Source organism: Rattus norvegicus, chromosome 12 (assembly GCF_036323735.1).
Source record: "Rattus norvegicus strain BN/NHsdMcwi chromosome 12, GRCr8, whole genome shotgun sequence".
In the NCBI taxonomy this organism is placed as follows: Eukaryota; Metazoa; Chordata; class Mammalia; order Rodentia; family Muridae; genus Rattus; species Rattus norvegicus.
Window position 1 is genome coordinate 43,374,226 of NC_086030.1, and position 18,858 is coordinate 43,393,083.

Below are 18,858 nucleotides of genomic sequence, written 5' to 3' on the forward strand. Positions count from 1 at the left end.
CCCCCAGAATCCAGTCCTGCATCCCCTGAATCCTACTCAACTGAAATGATAAGCAGGTGAAGCTGTGTCTCTCAGGCACTAGGACAGGCAACGCAAGAGGCAGCTGCAAGAGTCCCACACGTGTGTAAGACTCTGAATCTCATCCTGTCTCTCTCGGGAATCCTTACCATGAGTAGAGATCAGTCCCCTTCAGGGCAGCCTGTAGTCAGGGCTCCGAGACTTTAAGGTATTTCCTCGACTGCTCCCAGCTCCCGGCAAAGCCAGAATTCAACCCCAGTGTGTCTCTCTGTGCAATCCTCTCTTCTGTGGGTGAACAGCAGCCGTAGGAGAAGCAGGTGGATTCTCCCACAGGAGGGCAAAACACACAGGCAGCTCCTGCTGCCTGAACACCAGAGACTGGTCTGTACACTTTCATGTTTGGGAACCCCCTCCCTTGGCATCTTCTGGAACACTGCTTGTTTAGACTTTGTGTGGTGTTTGCTAAGGATTTTGTAATAAAATGCTTTCGACGGTGTAAAACCCGTTTTCTTGGAGCCTTGGAATCCTTTCAAAGGACTTTGGCCCTGCACATTCGACTGTGAGACCCTTTTCTAAGGAAGCTCATCCTAGCACCAAATTCTCCTTGGTAAATGCTCACCCCCGAACAAACAGCCTTTCCCGTTTGCTCCTGTCTCAAATTGCTTTGTAAGTGTAAAAACTTAAATCTATTTAAAACTAAGGCTAAAGAAAGACTCTCCATATATCCCCCCAAATCATCTTTTATCTTCAGAAAAACCCGAGAGACCACATAGACTTACAGACAAGAGGGCATCCACCATAACCTAAGACCCTGAGGGAGAGCAGGATGCCCCAGAGGGTACAAGTGTCTGTCACGTGAGCCTGGCAACCTGAGTTAGATTCTAAGACCCATAGGGGAACCTATGTTGGGGACACACACACAAACACACCACACACAGACCACACACAGACCATATCCACCACACACACACACACACACACGACACAGACACACACACCACACACACAGAGTAAATAAAATAAAAGTTAGAAAAAGAGATGGTCTAGCCTATGACATGAACCCATTTCCCTCAATGGAAAGATCCAAGAGGAACATGGGACCCACCAGACCCATAGCGTTTACCTCTAGGTGTAACTGTCTCATGATCATTGTAGTATAAAAGAATATGCTGTTGGGGGGAAAATCTACCTTCTTCCATAGCAATATGAAGCAATTTGAGTCACATTCTTGGAGGGTGACTACTTTGCGTTCAGAAAGCCACTTCCAATCCCATCTTTCATGGCGCCGTATTTCAGCCATTTTTAACCCTGCCTTGGTGACAGTCATCAGAATGTGGGTATATCAGGGACCGGCCTCTATTTGTGATTTCTCTAACCAGCTTCCAGAGTTTCCCAGGTGTGAGCACTGAGAGTCTTGGCATCAGTCATGGCTTCTCGGCTCCATCCCCTGGCGTGAATCTCTTGGACTTTATCAAGCGTATGCTTGAAACTTCCAGAACAATCGCTTTCTTAGTGACACCATTCCCAAGTTTAGCCTTTAGGGATCTAAATGCGAGAACCATGGACCACGTTGTTAACCAGCGAGAGAGTAGGAACAACTCCTCATTTCCGGCCAGATCCTCCAGTTGGGAGCCACTTCCGCTACCCAGAGGCCCCTGGCTGCCCAGACAATATGGTGCAGGTTTGCCCTGAATCTCAGGACAGAATCACGGCCCCATAGTTTGGGCCTCTGTCCACACAGGGCCGGCGGGGAAAGGAGAAGGCAAGAAAGGAGAATTATCGACTCCAGGAAAACACTCGATTGCAGCCTCATGAGTAAATGGGCCATTTATCCCCCAGTCGCTAGCTGTTTGAAAAGGTGACCGCCCATCAATCCCGCTCCAGCCGCCCCCCTGATGAGCGGTTCTGCCAATGGGCTAATTTAGCTGATTACAGAGGAATCCAAGAGGAATGGGCCGCCAGAGCGTGGGTCCCCGCCAGCAATGCATTAACTCTGGGTGTCTCCATCGCCCTCCGCCTAGGCCGATAGGACCATCTGATTCCTGAAAACAGGTCCAGCAGACCAGCTTATCAGGTGAGAGGTGGAAAAATCTCCCGCCACAGGCCAGGCTCCGTCCATCCGTCCGTCCTCGGTGTCCTTGCTGAGAGAGGAGAACCTGAGGTCCAGCGCCAGGCTATTCTGGGCTCCCGGTGCCCAGGAAAAGTCCCGTTGTGGAGCACCGTTGCCCTTTTATTCTCCTCTGAGAACCCCCTCCAAAGAATGGGGCTAAAGACAGTGCCAGAGGATAAGTGATCAGCCTCGCTGGTGAGCTTTCTTCTCCCCCGCAGAGAGAATGGCTTCAAAACTTTCCACCGCCCTGAACAGTTTCAACTCTTTCCATCTTGGCACTGGGGTGTTTGTTTGTTTGTTTGTTTGTTTGTTTGTTTGTTTGTTTGTTCAACTAAATGTGCCTGGCTCACACCACGTGCAACTAGTTAGCCAATCACCCTTTAGTGTGAATTAGTCTGTCTACTCTCTCTAACAGTCAGGAAAGGCAGCAGACGTCTAGCCGGAGGAGAAGGGGCTGAACGCTGTGGCTTTGGAGAGAGAGCATCAGCGGACACAGGAGGGGTGTTTTTTGTTTGTTTGTTTTTTGGGGGTTGTTTTTGCTTTTTTTGTGGAAGGTGTAACGAGGTGTGTTGCATTCGCCTAGTGCTAGTCAGTTTCCACGACTTGTGACAAAATGCTGGAGACCATTGTCCTGATACAAGCAAAAAAGGTTTGGTTTTGGGGTTGGGGATTTAGCTCAGTGGTAGAGCGCTTGCCTAGGAAGCGCAAGGCCCTGGGTTCGGTCCCCAGCTCCGAAAAAAAAGAACCAAAAAAAAAAAAAAAAAAAAGGTTTGGTTTTGTGCCCAATTCCAGAGACCGTTCGCCTTGCTTCAGGCCAGTGGTGGGGTGTATCGTGGTGACAGAGGGAACAGATGAGCACATGTTGGGGTGGGGGAGGTCAGTGCAAACTCCATGCTTGGAGGGAAAGGAGAGGTTAAGCCTCTTTGAGGACACATCCCCAGTGATATAACCTCCACCCTCGGGATCCTACATCACCACAATGGAGCCACACATTGGTCTGGAAGTCTTTAGCAGATGGGCCTCTGGGGCGGGGGTGGGGGTGGGGGTGGGGGTGGTCAACATCAGCTGCTGCAGAGAATCATGGGACTTCCTGCCTCACCACCCTTTAAAGGGATGCCAGGGAACTCGTGTAAACCGCTATAAGGTGTTTGGGTGTGGCTCATGTCTGTTGAGTGGCCCCTGCTGGTGACATTTACCCCTTGGACTTGTTTGTTTGTCTCCCTAACTTCAATCCCAAGCCTATTCGGACTGAAGATCGAAAACAGTCAAATGTGACCTGGGCAAAATGAGGGAAGTGTTGGGTTTCAGGCATGGCTGGATCCAGGAGCTCCAGGAATGTTTCCTACCATCTGTCTATCTGTCTCTTCTTCCCCAGACACCCGTACTTGCCCCAACAGCTACCAGGAGCTACAAACTCCATTCTGCTAGCTTGGAAGCGCAATAGAGCGAGGACAAGCCTCTTAGCCATGAAGGTGATTCTCAGTGGACTATCCATGCTTCACATGCACCTTCAGTCAGCACGGTGCCTCCTGTGGAGTCTTACCCCTCCCTGCTGTCCACACTCCTGTCCCTCCTTCACTAGGTTAAAGGACATCAACCACTTGAGCCTCGTGGAAACTGTGTGTGGCCCCAGAACTGGGGGAGGTGACTTCCCTTTGCTTCTCAAAAAGCAATCCTGAAGAAGCTAGACAAAACCCCTGACCCCTTATTCACTTGCATTTACAGAACAACCCAGAGAAGTGAGTGGATGTTCACCTAGGCAGCCCTGTGTGACCTGGGGCTAGTGACCTATCCTCTCTGAGCCTGTTTTCTCATTCATAAAATAGGGTTGGGTAACTCAGACACTTAACACTAATTGAGTGTCTACTCTCTTCCAGGGTCAGTCACTGGGGAATACACAAGGGGGGAAAAATGAATCTCTTGATGAGGAATGTATAGTCTAGTGAAATAAAGGACCACAGAAATTAAGGGGGAAAATATCTTTGAGAGTTCAGAACTAGGCACGTGGGTGTGTATAGAGCACAGTAGGAGAAATCATGGAGGAGCGATACAAAGAGGGTGGCTTCAAGATTAAACAGGATGGTCAGAGCGACTCCCATGGAGGTGGGTGGGTGTAGGGAAGTGTGTCTCCGTGTACAGCCAGTGCAAAGGTCCTGAGGCAGGAATGTGGCTAGTGCAGTCGGGCCCTACAAGAAAGCCACCACAGCTGGAGAGACGTGAGAGTCCCATCCCCCTGTGTAGTCACAGAAAACCTGGCTCACACAAGGCCTGGCTCACACAAGGCTTAATCCAGAGCCTTGTGACATTGAAATGGTGAAGACCCTCCTGCTGGAAATGTGCCAGCCAGCATTCCAACAGAGGCAGCATCCGGCCAGGCCAGACCTCCCCTCCCATCCCCTCCCACAGACGCCCACACCTCCACACTGTCACGCATAAGCTGCACTTTGAACCCATGCTGGCAAAATGGCCCTGAACACACAGGGTGCTCCCAGCCTTCTCAAGACTTTATCAGGCTTATGCCACCATCGTCACCAAGGGGTCACCAGGTGGCACCCATTAGCAGGGCCTGACACTTGTCCTCCCCCCCCCCCCGTGTCCTGCTCTTAGCTTCCTCCTGAGAGAATGCCCTCCATCTGCCCCAGGCTGTGGCTGCACTCATAGGACGAAGGCTTGGGTAAGAGACAGGCATGTGGGTCCCCGGCTTCTGGATAGCGTTAACACCAACTGCCAAGCTTCTGGGTTATCGCTTTGGGCATCCGCAAAGTGGCCACCTGTTTCTTCCCTCCTGTCAGCTGCTGGATGGCCCTGGCCCTCACTTGGAGCTGTGTCTCCAGAGAGGATCTCCTCATGTGTGGCCAGGGGTGAAGAAGTTTGGAGATAATCTCCCTTCACCTTTGAACTCACTTTGAATGGGCTTTTCATGCTCTGGGTTCTGAAGCCACTGTAGGGTGTAGGGAACAGGAAAGGCTCTCTGTGACTGTCAGACTCTTCAACAATTCTCTAAGGATGTCATGTTTTTAAATTCCGTATGGCTTGGCTCCTGCCAACCCCCTCTGCCTCCAGCCAGGCTGAGAACAAGGTACATGATAGGCCCCCAGCACATCACCGTGTTGGCTAATTTTATGTCACTTGACACAGGCTAAAGCCATCTGAGGAAAGGGAAGCCTAACTGAAAAAAATGTCTCCACAAGATCAGGCTGATGGCAAGTCTGTAGGGCATTTTCTTAACTAGTGATTGATGGGTGGGGGGGGGGGGTTTCCAGCCCAAGGTGGGTGGGGTCATCCCTGGGCTGGTCGTCCTGGGTTCTATCAGAAAGCAGGCTGAGCAAGCCATGAAGAGCAAAATCAGCAAGCAGCATCCCTCCATGGCCTCTGCATCAGCTCCTGCCTCCAGGTTCCTGCCCTGCTTGAGTTCCTGCCCTGACTTCCCTCAGTGATGAACAGTGATGTAGAAATATAAGCCAAATGAACCCTTTCCTCCCCAAGTTGCTTTTTTTTTTTTTTTTGGTTCTTTTTTTCGGAGCTGGGGACCGAACCCAGGGCCTTGTGCTTGCTAGGCAAGCTCTCTACCACTGAGCTAAATCCCCAGCCCCCCCCCCCAAGTTGCTTTTGGTCATGGTTTTTCATCACAGCAATAGCAACGCTAAGACAGTGACCCTTGGCCTCCTGTTTATAAACCCACTGTCCACTCACCATGCCCACTGCATTGTGTCTCCATATATCTGTCTCACTTGCTGGATGTGGTCTCTTGATCTCCCTCAAGTCCCAAGTTCCCAAGGGAAGAGGTCCATTCATAGCTTCCTGGTTATCTGTCCCTTGACCAGACATAGCAGGGTTTTATTTTTGGAGGGGAGGGGTGTTGGTGGGGTTCATTGTTGTTATTGTTGTTGTTGTTTGGGAGTTTTTTGGGTGTTGTTTTGTTTGTTCTGAGTTTTTGCTTTGTATTTGAGCACATCCTAACTGCCTTCAGACGCACCAGAAGAGGGCGCCAGATCCCATCACAGATGGTTGTGAGCCACCACGTGGTTGCTGGGATTTGAACTCAGGATCTCTAGAAGAGCAGTCGGTGCTCTTAACCACTGAGCGGTCTCTCCATCCCCCAGACACAGCAGTTCAACAGTGGATCCTCTGCTGTCTTAGTCCTCCTGCTGTTACTGTCTCAAGATGCCTGAGGCTGGGGAATTTATAAAAGAATTCTTCGGTTCACAGGTCTATCTAAAGGTTGGCATCTGCACCTTTGTGGAGACAGCGCCGTGCTAGAGAGAGACGCTCTGCCAATGAAGCCAGCCCTACAGTGACCCACGAACCCATGGATCCTCCGTGGATTGAATTCATTCACAGCCCTGCCTCTTAACCCCACCCCATATAGAAACCTGTCTCCATTCTACATCTGGGGGACACCTTCGTGTCATCTGACCCTTAAAACGAAAGCAGCTCACACCAGGCTGGTTCCTCAAATCTCAGTTCAGATCCCTCACTCCACCTTTTACCGGCCATGCCCTGGAGTATCAGCCTTCTCGGCGGGATTTTCCCAGACACCAGATGCTGCATCCTCAGGGAAGATTTAATAAGTCATTCCAGGGTGTGTCCACGGAACGTTGATAAATAGCCATCAGTATACACACATGCTCACCCACCTACACAACTAGGGATTCCTGCCTATTGGTGCTGTGAACACTTATTGAGGATCAACCTACAGGCTTGGTCCTGCTGGGCTGTAAGCAAAGTTCACTGCACCCCATAACCTTCTGCTTCAGCCCCTTGGTTCCCAGAGAAACTGACCAGACAAGGTGTGAGTGGGACCCAGAAAACTGCATTTCCATCAGCCCCCATGAGCCCTGGGTCCCCTGTGCACAGTAAACCCCGACACCGGGTGCCCCCACACCTTGTTCCCCCCACTTTCATGGCTCCCCTTTTCCAATGGCAACCATGTAAAATCTCGCTCGGCCTCAGGCACAAGGATGACCGGTGTTCACGGGCTGACATTGCTCCAGCAATGCCCAGGATCCAGCCGAGGCTTTTAAGTGAATATTTGGTAATAGAACAATCAAGTTAAAAGATCAGCATGACACGGGACATGAGCAAGGGAAGTAACGTGGCCAATTGATTTGGATTTCATTTATGGGTTTTTGAAATGAATTTCATCTTCCAAGGCTGCTTATAAATCTCTGCCTCTCCTGGAGATTAATAAGGGAAACAGGCTTGATTAAGAATGCAGAACTCAGGGTCTGTTGGAGATTTATAGACCCAGAGGGCCGGCCACAGGGATTCCAAGATGTCCCACCTGCCAGCCATCATTTAGAAGGACTGCTCCTGCCGCTGCTTCAGGAGTATATTCTGGGACATATACTTTTCTGGGTATCCTTTAGCAGGGCTGGAATCAGTCGGTAGCATTTGTAGACTTTCTTTTTCCCACAGTCTGGGCAGAAGGAGATTTTAATTTGAAAGTCTCTCATTGGTCCCGTACGAAAGCAGAGCGAAGGTAAAGGTAGATTGAGATGATACAGTATGGTGCTGGGAAGATCACTTAGCAGCTTAAGAATGCTTGCAGAGGGTTGGGGATTTAGCTCAGTGGTAGAGCGCTTGCCTAGGAAGCGCAAGGCCCTGGGTTCGGTCCCCAGCTCCGAAAAAAAGAACCAAAAAAAAAAAAAAAAAAAAAAAAAAGAATGCTTGCAGAACTAGCATGAGGACCAGAGTTCAAATCCCCAGCACCCATGCAAAAGTCAGGTACGGACTCACGTGCCTTTAACCCCAGGCCTCCTGAGTGAGAATGGAGGCAGGGGAATGGCTGGGACTTACTGACCACCACCCTAGCTCCAGGTTCAGAAAGAGACCTTATCTCAAGGGAATAAGGTGTGTATTTGTGCTCTCTCTCTCTCTCTCTCTCTCTCTCTCTCCCTCTCCCTCTCCCTCTCCCTCTCCCTCTCCCTCTCCCTCTCCCTCTCCCTCTCCCTCTCCCTCTCCCTCTCCCTCTCCCTCTCTCTCCGCCTCCCTCCCTCTCTCAGATTTCAAAATAAAAACCAGACCAGTAAGAGAAGTGGGGGTGTTTAATGGAATCAGCTAAGTATACCAGCCCTGTTACCTCTGATATACACCCTGCACAAGGAAAAAGGGTGTCAGGCTCCTAGAAGTATCTTTGGTGTTCATCTGCCGATGGTGACCGTCTGTGAAGGAGCCAGAACCAGAGAGAGCTACAAGGCAGGTGCTAGGAGAGGGCCAGACACAGTCCTCCAGCCTGCTCCCCACAGAACCGCCCTGCACACTGTGTCCGGCATTTACAAAGACAGCCCTTCGAATAAGGGGTCCTCATGTGTCAGCATCCCTTCTAGTATCGAACTGATATGATGGCGTTAACCCTGGTGGGAAGGGCACACGGGAGACTTGTCTTTCATACAGACAGATTCTATCTGGGAGATTTCACCAAGCTCTGTAGCTAAGGTTTTCACTTTGTTGTTAGGGGGAAAAAAGTAGCACAGTCTTGATACAGGGTTTCTGGAAGCGCCTACTGACTCTGCCACGTATGGACAGGGTGCCAGACAGTACCTCAGGTTGCATTCCCAGGCATTCAACTGTGCTCTGACTCGTGTGTGTGTGTGTGTGTGTGTGTGTGTGTGTGTGTGTGTGTGTCTGTCTGTCTGTCTGTCTGTCTGTCTGATTTGTTTTGCACTTTTTTTTTAGTAATGCACACATACAAAAGGGGCGCGTGTGAGTGCATTCCCCTGGGAGCCCAGAAGGGGGAGTCAGATCTTCTGCAGCTGGAGTTAAAGGCACAGTTGAGAGACATTCAATGTGGGTCCTGGGAATTGAACCCGGATCCTCTGGAAGAGCAACTAGTGCTCTTAACCACTGAGCCGTCTCCCCGGCCCGACCTTAAGGTTCTTTTAAAAACCAACTAAGGGGGTTGGGAATTTAGCTCAGTGGTAGAGCGCTTGCCTAGCAAGCGCAAGGCCCTGGGTTCGGTCCACAGCTCCGAAAAATAGAAAAGAAACAAAAACCAACTAAGGTAAGAGGTAAAAAGTCTCCCGAGAGGGATATTATGTTGGTTTGCAGAGCAAGAAGAGTACAGTGAGAAGAGAGAGCAGGGGAGGCTGACATCCAGAAGTTCGTGAGCACAGAGGGGTTACCTGGATGTGACAGCTAGCCTCAAAGGGCTAAAGCCCCTTCGACCAGGAAGCCCTCCTGCCTTTCTCCTTGTGTTCCTATCAGGACTCCATTATCTCTCCCTACGAAGCCCGAGTCTCTTAAATCCAAGGGCATAGACTGAACCACGTTGCCTCAGTTCACATACCAAAGGCCTCCAGCCAGGATAAGTACGCTTGGACCAAGAGCCTATCCAAATGTAGTTATGGTTAAGTGGGGACCTCCGTGATCCCATAGAACAGGTGATACTCATTCACCCACATGCACTAGGAGAAAACCGACTTGAAGGTACAGAAAGAGGCGAGGGCTTTGCTGTAAGACAACCCTGTTGGTGTCTTGATCCCAAATGCCTGGCCTCTAACGCTGTACGGGAACGCTGTTGCTCCAGCCACCCAGTCAGGGTTATTTTTTTATAGCATCTCACACAAACTCATCCCGTGGCTTCCAGTTACATCTCTTAGCAGAGATTCTGCTGACCCCGTTGGGCCACAAAGATCTCCATGGGAACTCCTTGTACCAAGTAGGAACGCTACCAGTGAGGTAGCAGGCACCCCTAGATCCTGCTGGATCTAAGAGAGTAAAAGCAGGGGTCAGAGAGACGGCTTGGCAAGTAAGAATATCTCCTGCGCTTTCGGGGGACCTGAATTCAGTTCCCAGCATCCACATGGAGGCTCCCAGTCACCCTCAATCCTAACTCCACAGGATTCCAGACTCTCTTCTGGCCCCATTAGTTATAGATAGACACACACACACACACACACACACACACACACACACACACACACTTATAAATAAAGACAAAATTTAAAAACAAACAGATCCAAAAGCATTATTGGACACCATCCCCCACGTGAAGTTGCCCATAACCCTTCTAGGTGATTCGTCCCAATTAACATTAATGGAACATCAACTGTGCACCCAGAAAATAGTATCTGCTGTTATTTGTACAAATTACCTGAGTACCTCTCATTTGCATATATTTGCATACCATATGCTTCTATTTGTACATGTTACCTGAGTACCTTTAATTTGCATACAGATTTCATTTGCATATATTTGCATACCAAGCCCTGCTGTCAGTCTCTCTTCCCACCAAGAGGGAGACCAGGTTCCTTCCGAGACAGAGCAGGTCACAAAGTAGTTACAGTGGCCAGCACTGGCTTCAGCAGTGGCTAAAGCAAGATCCCAACGAATACTCAGCCTCGGCCTGGAGCTGTCACCAGCTTCAGAGGGCAGAGTACACACTCGGTATGCGTGTGTCTTCCTTCGGCTTATGTCGCTAGGATCAGCAGCTGCATCCCCGGAGAACTTAGTACCCCAGCCCTGCCTTGCAGATACAGTGTGCCACACAGTGTGTGGCTATAGAAAACGCCTTACACCTTCTGGAATAGATAGTAGATTCAATGTTAAAAATAAATATATACGGACCCCAAATGCCAACTAGGAATGCTTCCTCCTCCTCTACCCTCCATCTTTGATCCCACCTGGCTTTGCCAGCAACCTTGAAGACATGCAATGGCCATTCACGCCCACGCCAAGGGCAAGGTACAGAGAGCATAGATTTAGATCTTGAAAGAGCTGGCGGGTCAGGAAGCCTCGTGAGAGAGTGGATGTGGAAATGTCTGCTGGTGCTGTGTGTTGAGCTTGTCCCAAGAAACAGAGTCAAATGAGGTCAGAGTCCCCCCAAGGAAAACCACGGCCAACTAGCCGGTACTGACTCATATCTGTGTGCTTTAATGGGGAGCAGAAGAGAGCGTTCTGTATTAAGCTCTTGGAATGTTCCAGAACAAGGAGCAATTACCAGCACTGATCACTCACTGTTCAGGGTCTCTAGATGTTCTGGTCGTAGGTCTGCTTTTCCCTGAGGATATGGATCATAGCCCCCTCTGATCAATGTTCCCTTTGATGGGAAGGAGCCCCTGGGACATTGGCTGGCCACAGTAGGTCATTTATGCAAGGGAATCAGGGCCGCCTAACTGAGAAAGGCACACGGCCTATTGAAATGGCTGTGGCATCCCAGGGTCAAGTTAAACTGCACTGACAAGGGCGTAATGTATAATTCAGGAGCCCAAACAGAGTAGAAGTGCATCGGAGCAAAAACGCACACATGCGAGATGGGTTCAGTCGCCCGCCACTTTCTGGAAAATGACGGTGAAGCAATTTGCACGAGTAGGAAAAATGCTTCCAAGAATCAATGAAGGACAGTGTCCAGAGAGGTCCAGAGCCGGCTCGAGGATGGTCCAGGAAGAGGCCAAGTGTCTACTCTGCAGACAGCTCACCGGTGTGCTGACGGCGTAATCGATGGCTCAGGTAATATGCTAACAGCAGCATCCTAGCCTCCTCAAACTGAGATAGGCACATTCTGACCCTCCTGTGGCACACTGGGAGGGAGGGGCTCTCAGAAGTTCAGAATCTGTTCTATTGCCTCATTCCTCTTCATGTTGTGTTGGGCTGACACTGTCTCAGGAGAGGGGAACTGAGTCCCATGTATACACACCGGCTCAACTGAGAGGCTCAAGCTCAGGAGTCAGCAAACATTTTCCATTAAGAGCCAGATGGTAAATATTTCAGATGTCAACAAATGCCAGTCTCTGTTGCAACCGCTCAGGTCTAGCTTATAGCCTAAAAACAACCACAGACAATATGCATTCAAATTATCAGGGGTGGTCCAAATAAAACTTTATCGACAAAAGCAAACAGTGGGCCACATTTTGGCCCATCAGCAAGTCTATAAACTTCTGGTTGAGAACAATTACGTCCTGTTTCTTCATCTCACAGATGGCAAAAACAAAAGCTCAAATGGGAAATAATTCGTCCAGTGTCATCTACCTTGGACAAAGACCCCAGCTGAAAGCAAAGGATGTCGCCTGTCTTCTCATGCTGCCTAAGGTACCACATCACAGGGCCACCCTGTCCTGTCCTTCTTGCCTTCCTTCCCCTCCATCTGGTTTACACCAGGGATATGATACACAAACACTCACAGTCCCAGTGTCTATCAAGCTTTCAGTCTGGTGAAAGAAACCATGTTTCAAGTGAGTTTACACAAAGAGCCACTGTGGATACAATGAATCAAGCTCATCAAAGGGACTACAATTAAATACACTGTAAAACCTAAAAACCTATTAGTTCGTTATTTAAAGCTACCCACATCAACAACTGGGTACATTTTTTCCTCTTAATTTTTTTTTAAAAATACGTATTTAATTTTTAAATTGTGTGTATGTGTATGTGTGTGTATGGGGTTGGGTATACACATGAGTGATGGTGCCCATTGAGAGAGGGCATCAGAAACCCCTGGAGCTGTAGTTACTGGAGGTTGTAAGCCGCCCTACATGGATGCTGAGAACTGAACTCTAGTCTTCTGCAAGAGGGAGGGTTACATGATGTTAGCCACTGGGATATCTCTCCAGCTTCGTATTTTTGTTTGTTTGTTTTTAATAGGAGTGGGGAATGAGACAGGGTCTCACGGTGTAGCCCAGGCTGGCTTTAAACTCACATTCCCTCTGTGTCAGCCTACTGAGTACTGAGATCACAGATATGCAAAAATACACCCGGCTTTCTTTTAATTACCCATCTACCTTTACTTAGGCATAGAAACATATATATGGGGCGATGTGCCTATGGGTATGGTCTACATTTTGAGAAGGCAAAACAGAAATGTGAACCAAGTCCCTTGGCGCAAAACTAAGGTTGCTTCTATAGCAAAGTATGCGTTCCTCCCCATCAGTCAACTCATAATACACCTTGGGACCAAGTCTTTTCAAAAGGTGACCTGTGCCTGCATTTCTCAGGAACCCATGGGGAGGAAGGTGGCAGGACGGTGAGCTTGGTGGCTAGGATGAAGGAAAAACAACTTCAGAGTATTTTTGATGTCGTCCCTCCCGAGGAAGGTGATATTTAATCTTCCCCTGTGTTTAATTCTGCCGCAGGATTTGCTTAATGCTCTTCCTCTTTAAGATGACTTTGATGATCCAGAAATAAGTGTGCCCCCATTAGCCCCAAAGGTATTTCAAACCCAGGAGCTTCCAAAGGCAGACAGACCACCACCGCAAGCAAACAAAGAGTTGGCATGAGTGCCCGGGCAGTCAACCATGTCTTTTACCTTCTCTGACTCTGGTCTGTGAATCTGAGAAGCAGGGCAAACATAAGACCTTCTTGGGCTGGGTCACTTGGGGTTGTAATAGCTAAAGACCCCTGGCTGCTGGTGCAAATGGCTTAGTCAGTACAGTGTTTGCCATATGAGAGCCTGAGTTTGATCTCTGAGAGCATTTAAACCACCTGTGACAGTGTGTGCTCCTGGTTCTAGTGAAGAGGAGGCAGAGACATCCCAAAGGATCATTGGTCAGGGTAGTGGTTTGAATATGCTTGGCCCAGGGAATAGCACTATTAGGAGGCATGGCCTTGTTGGAATAGGTGTAGCCATTTTGGAGGACATGTGTCCCTTTGGGGATGGGCTTTGAGACCCCTCTTTCTAGCTGCCTGGGGACAGTCTTCTGTTTGCCTTTGGATGAAGTTGTAGAAGTCTCAGTTCCTCCAGAGCCATGTCTGCCTGGAAGCCACCATGTTCCCACCTTGATGATAATGGACTGAGCCTCTGAACCTGTAAGCCAGCCCCAATTAAATGTTAGCCTTTATAAGACTTGCCTTGGTCATGTCTGTTCACAACAGTGGGAATCCTAACTAAGACAGTCAGGCGGACCAGCCAAATCAGAGAGTTCCTGGTACAATGAGAGACCCTGCCTCAAAAAATAAGGTAGAGAGTGATTGGGAAAGACACCGGGCTAACCTCTGGCATCTACAGGCATGTGCACACATGTATACATGTAACCACATGAACATACACACACACACACACACACACATACATATACACAAATAAAATAAATGGGACCTCATGACTTCCTTGGAGGTGCCTGGTGTCCTAAAGATCACCATAGATCACCCACACCCAACCCAGCTCAGACAGTACCACTTGCTGACAACATCAAAGGGAGGCCTTGATGCTCTGTATAAAATCCATCCATCCACCCACCACCCACCCACCACCCACCCATCCACCCACCCATCCACCCACCCATCTACCCACCCATCCACCCACCTATCCACCCACCCATCCACCCGCCCATCTACCCACCCATCCACCCGCCCATCCACCCACCCATCCACTTATCCATCTTCCCATTCATCTATCCATCCACCCACCCATCCATCCATCCTTCTACTCACCCATCCATCCACCCACCCATCCACCCACCCATCCACCCGCCCATCTACCCACCCATCCACCCGCCCATCCACCCACCCATCCACTTATCCATCTTCCCATTCATCTATCCATCCACCCACCCATCCATCCATCCTTCTACTCACCCATCCACCCATACATCCATCCATCACCCACCGCCCACCCATCCACCTACCCATCCACCCACCCATCTACCCACCTATCCACCCACCCATCCACTTATCCATCTTCCCATTCATTTATCCATCCATCCACCCACCCACCCACCCATCCATCCATCCATCCATCCTTCTACTCATCCATCCATCCATCCATCCATCCATCCATCCATCCATCCTTCTACTCATCCATCCATCCACCCACCCATCCACCCACCCATCCACCCACCCATCCACCCGCCCATCCACCCACCCATCCACCCGCCCATCTACCCGCCCATCCACCCGCCCATCCACCCACCCATCCACCCACCCATCTACCCGCCCATCCACCCACCCACCCACCCATCCATCCATCCATCCATCCTTCTACTCATCCATCCACCCATCCATCCATCCATCCTTCTACTCATCCATCCATCCATCCAGATGTCCATGCACTCATCCATCTGTCTGTATCTTTCATGAACTCTGACAGTGCACAAGCATTCCATGAGGAGCTTCCCAGTCATGAACACCAGGTACCACCTCTGCATCTCCTAACCAAACCAGGACCTTCTTAGAAGATGCTATGTATCCTACAAACTCCAAAGGATGTGCTCAGAGAAGACAGGAAGTGGAGTGCTCTGGCCGGGGATTAGGGACAAATGGAGATATCCTTCAAGATATGGTTTCTGGGATGTATTAGGACCAACTTAGTCTGGTCTCCTCTGGTCTCTCTTTTTCACTCCACTCAAGCCTTCAAGTCTCAGAAGTGCAGTTGATATTCTAACTTCCTGATCTCCACCACTGGCTAGGGACAACCCCTCTCTTAAGCACTGTTGCAATGTTACAGGAAATACAAGAAAACGATGAAATTCACATCTGTTCACCACAGGCATTGTGATGAGGCTTGAAGCTGAAGTGGGTATATCCATTGACTACTGGCACTCAGAATCAGACATGCAGTAGGTCGCTAAGGGGGCTGGTGATGGAGAGAGGTCACAACTCTCTGCCTCCTCTAGAGCTGGGTGTCATTAGCACAATTAAGTTCTGAATTCCACTCAAAGAAATGTAAGCAAACAAAAATGTGGCTGTTTTGTTTGTTCACTTGTCTGGTTTGTAGGCTGAAGTAACACTGGTTTTCTGACCTGAAGCTGCTATTCTGGGACATGAAGGTGGTGGATGGACAGGTGGATGGGTGGATGGACAGGTAGATGGATGGGTGGAAGGATAGATGGATGAGTAGATAGATGGGTGGATGGATGGAGTGTGGGGTGAATGAGTGGATGGACAGGTAGACAAGTGGATGGGTGAACAGGTGGGAGGGTAGATGGGTGGACAGACAGACGAACAGATGTATGGATGGATGGGTGGTGACTGGGTAGGTGAATGGATGAATGGGCAGACAGGCAGATGGGTGGACAGACAGGATTGTGGGTGGATGGATGGATAGACAGATGGATAGATGGATAGATGGATGGATGGACGGATAGATGGATGGATGGGTAGATGGATGAGGGTACCAGGACCTCCCTTTTGAAAGTAGAGGCAATGAATGGTAGCAATCTTAATCTTGAGTGTTCATTTCTAGACTTTTGAGAACAAACTAAATAACTAGTTTGTTTACATAAGCAAGACTATAGGGCTTTCTATAATGCCCCACCTAGCTCTAAATAGCACCAGGGTATACACAGTGCCCAGTACTGTGGAAATCCAAAGAGAGGAGCTGGGAAACCCAGGAAGGTGCAGAAAAGATGTGGCAGTCCAGGAATTATGGGATAGAAAATGAGATGTGGGTGTCTCGACCTAGCCAATGAAATGGTTAGAGGTTATAATGTGGGACAGAAGAAAGGTGTTCGAGTCAAGTAGCCAAGAGAGACGACACGGCAGAGAAGTCAAGTCAGATTCTAGAGAGCTTTGAACCCCAAGAGAGAGAGCTGAGCCCTTACCCTACAGGTCTTGGTGACAGGTGGAAGCTATGGCGGCTTTCAGGGGCACCTCTGTGATTCCTGACCGGTGCAGAGTCATTTCTCACTTATTAATGGCCATGTGCATGCTCACTGGTCAATGCGATCTACGCGGCCCACCGGAGCTCTGTTCTCGTGATTGCCGACCCTGGCAAGTGATCATTAGAACCTGCCACCACCCTCCTCCCCTCCCTGTGTTAGTCTGCCTCACCTGTCCCTCCATCTGGCCAACATCTCTCTACCTGCACAGAGTGGATAGAGCTCCCTTAACAAAGTACTGCGAGTGCAAATGAGCTACTCGGACAGGGTCCTGGGCTTGTCCCATGGCTCAAGAGACTTGACATTACCTCGCAGCATGGGTGAGCTCCTTGAGAGACCATGCACACACACACACCCCAAAAAAATAGTGGAGAGCAATTGAGAAATACACCAGTCATGAACCTATGACCTAGAAAGTTGTATATGGGCACACATTCTGTCTCTCTGTCTCTGTCCTTTCTGTCCCCTCCCTATCTCTGTCTCTATCCCTGTCTCTCTCTCTGTGTGTGTCTCTCTGTCTATCTCTGTCTCTCTGTCTGTCTGTCCCTCTCTTCTTCCATCCTTCTCTCACCATGCCTCAGTTTCCTCCATAAAATAGGGACAGCTGGGGTTCCCCCACTTCTAGCACACCTGACAAGGTACTATACACAGCAAATCCCGAAGACAAATGTCCCCAGGCACTGGTTCTTCCACAACCACATGGATTTTTCTGACCTTCAAAGCAACTGTCTCTTGTTCCTCATCCTTCGTCCCTTGTCCCTTGTCCCTGAGGTCACCCTTTGCACTCTCCCCTCTCATCCCTTTGTGTTATCTAGCTGGTTTGGTCACGTTTTCCACCAAGCTGCAATTTCACGCGGTTTGGGAAGAGATACCATTCCAGAGACTTCCACCCTGCGGCTCTCTGGAGATTTCTTGGTGATAGAAAACCGCAGTTTGGCTCCGCCTGGAACCTGTTTGAACATTTGCTTTGCGCACACTTCAAAACCCCAGGCACTTGGCCGGCTCACCCATCTACTCTTGGCAGAGGGCAGCTTCCTGCTTCTGCAACACTAAGCTTTCAATCTGAGGGAAAAGGGCCCTTTTGGACAACAAACGGCCCTTTAAGAACAATATTTTGATGAGTTGAGTGTAAATGAATCAGAAACACATGGATTAAGCCCCTCTTGATGTGCACATGGGTTTAATAATTACTGCGGGCAGAGGAGAAGGGAAATGGGGCTGGGAAAGCCGTGTCTTGGGTTTTATCAAATCTAAAATGTTTGAGGAGTAATCCAAGACATTCCACACACCCTCAAACCCGGCCAGATTTTTCCGATCCCACTTCCAAGGAGCCACACGGATCTTTCTAGTAACGACAGGGCTGCTCTAAAGAGCCAGGGTTTTGTGGCTTCTGATTGGCTGCACGAGATGCCCTGATTTACGAGGCCATTCAAAGATTTATATATCAGCCATTATAACAAGCTCCTTCCGAACTGTGCAGCAACCCCAACACAGCCATATAAATATCCCTCCTGTTAGAAGCCTCTTTTCTATTCACAAACTTCCCCTTCTTCTCTTTCCCCAGCCCCCCTTAAGCCACAGATTCCCCCCGACAAGGTCCCAGACCAGTGCAGAGCGAGGGAATTAATTTCCCCATGGCTGGAACGTGTTTCACTTTGGATGGAGTTTTAAATGACTTGGGTCCACATAAGCTACAGGTCATGTGGAGGTTACAGCTAAAGGGCTCATAAGTTAGGAGAAGGGTGGAATTTTATAAATGCTTATTACTTTCATAAAAAGAAAAGCGAAGTTGTGTTCGTGCCTAATGCAGTCAAACACTCCATACATCAAGGCAGGCCGTTTCCTAGAGGAAATGTCCCACACCGCTTTGGCGGGCTTCTGTCTTCCTCCACTTAGATGACGACATCAGTGTTGGATGTCTGGTTAGGATAAGTTACTTTGCCCACATGTCACCATCCCTTGGTCTCTCCCTCGAATGAATGTGGAGTCTGTCAAAGCTCAGAGGTCCCCTTAATCATCTCGTCTAGCAGGCAGCAGAAAGGGTGGGGCGAGACGTAGCATAGAGAAAGGCCTTGCCTCTTAAACCTCCACAGGACTCTTATCCAAGCCCTGTCCACACAGGCTACGGGAGTTGCCTGGGAAAGACAGACAGGAAGAGGTTTGTGGGTAGACACATCTGGCAAGTTCAAACGGGACAGT

At 49.4% G+C, this 18,858-nt stretch overlaps 1 long non-coding RNA gene across 2 annotated transcripts; it reads left to right on the plus strand.

Annotated features, from left to right (window-relative positions):
- The first annotated feature begins 1,663 nt into the window (after positions 1-1,663).
- On the plus strand, positions 1,664-8,162 carry LOC134481203 (uncharacterized). Of its 2 annotated transcripts, none has more exons than XR_010056556.1 (2): positions 1,664-2,092; positions 6,338-8,162. It is a non-coding gene; the product is annotated as an uncharacterized LOC134481203 (long non-coding RNA). The 2 variants fall into 2 exon arrangements; XR_010056555.1 differs by lacking the exon at positions 6,338-8,162 and adding an exon at positions 3,504-4,096.
- The last annotated feature ends 10,696 nt before the right edge of the window (positions 8,163-18,858 follow it).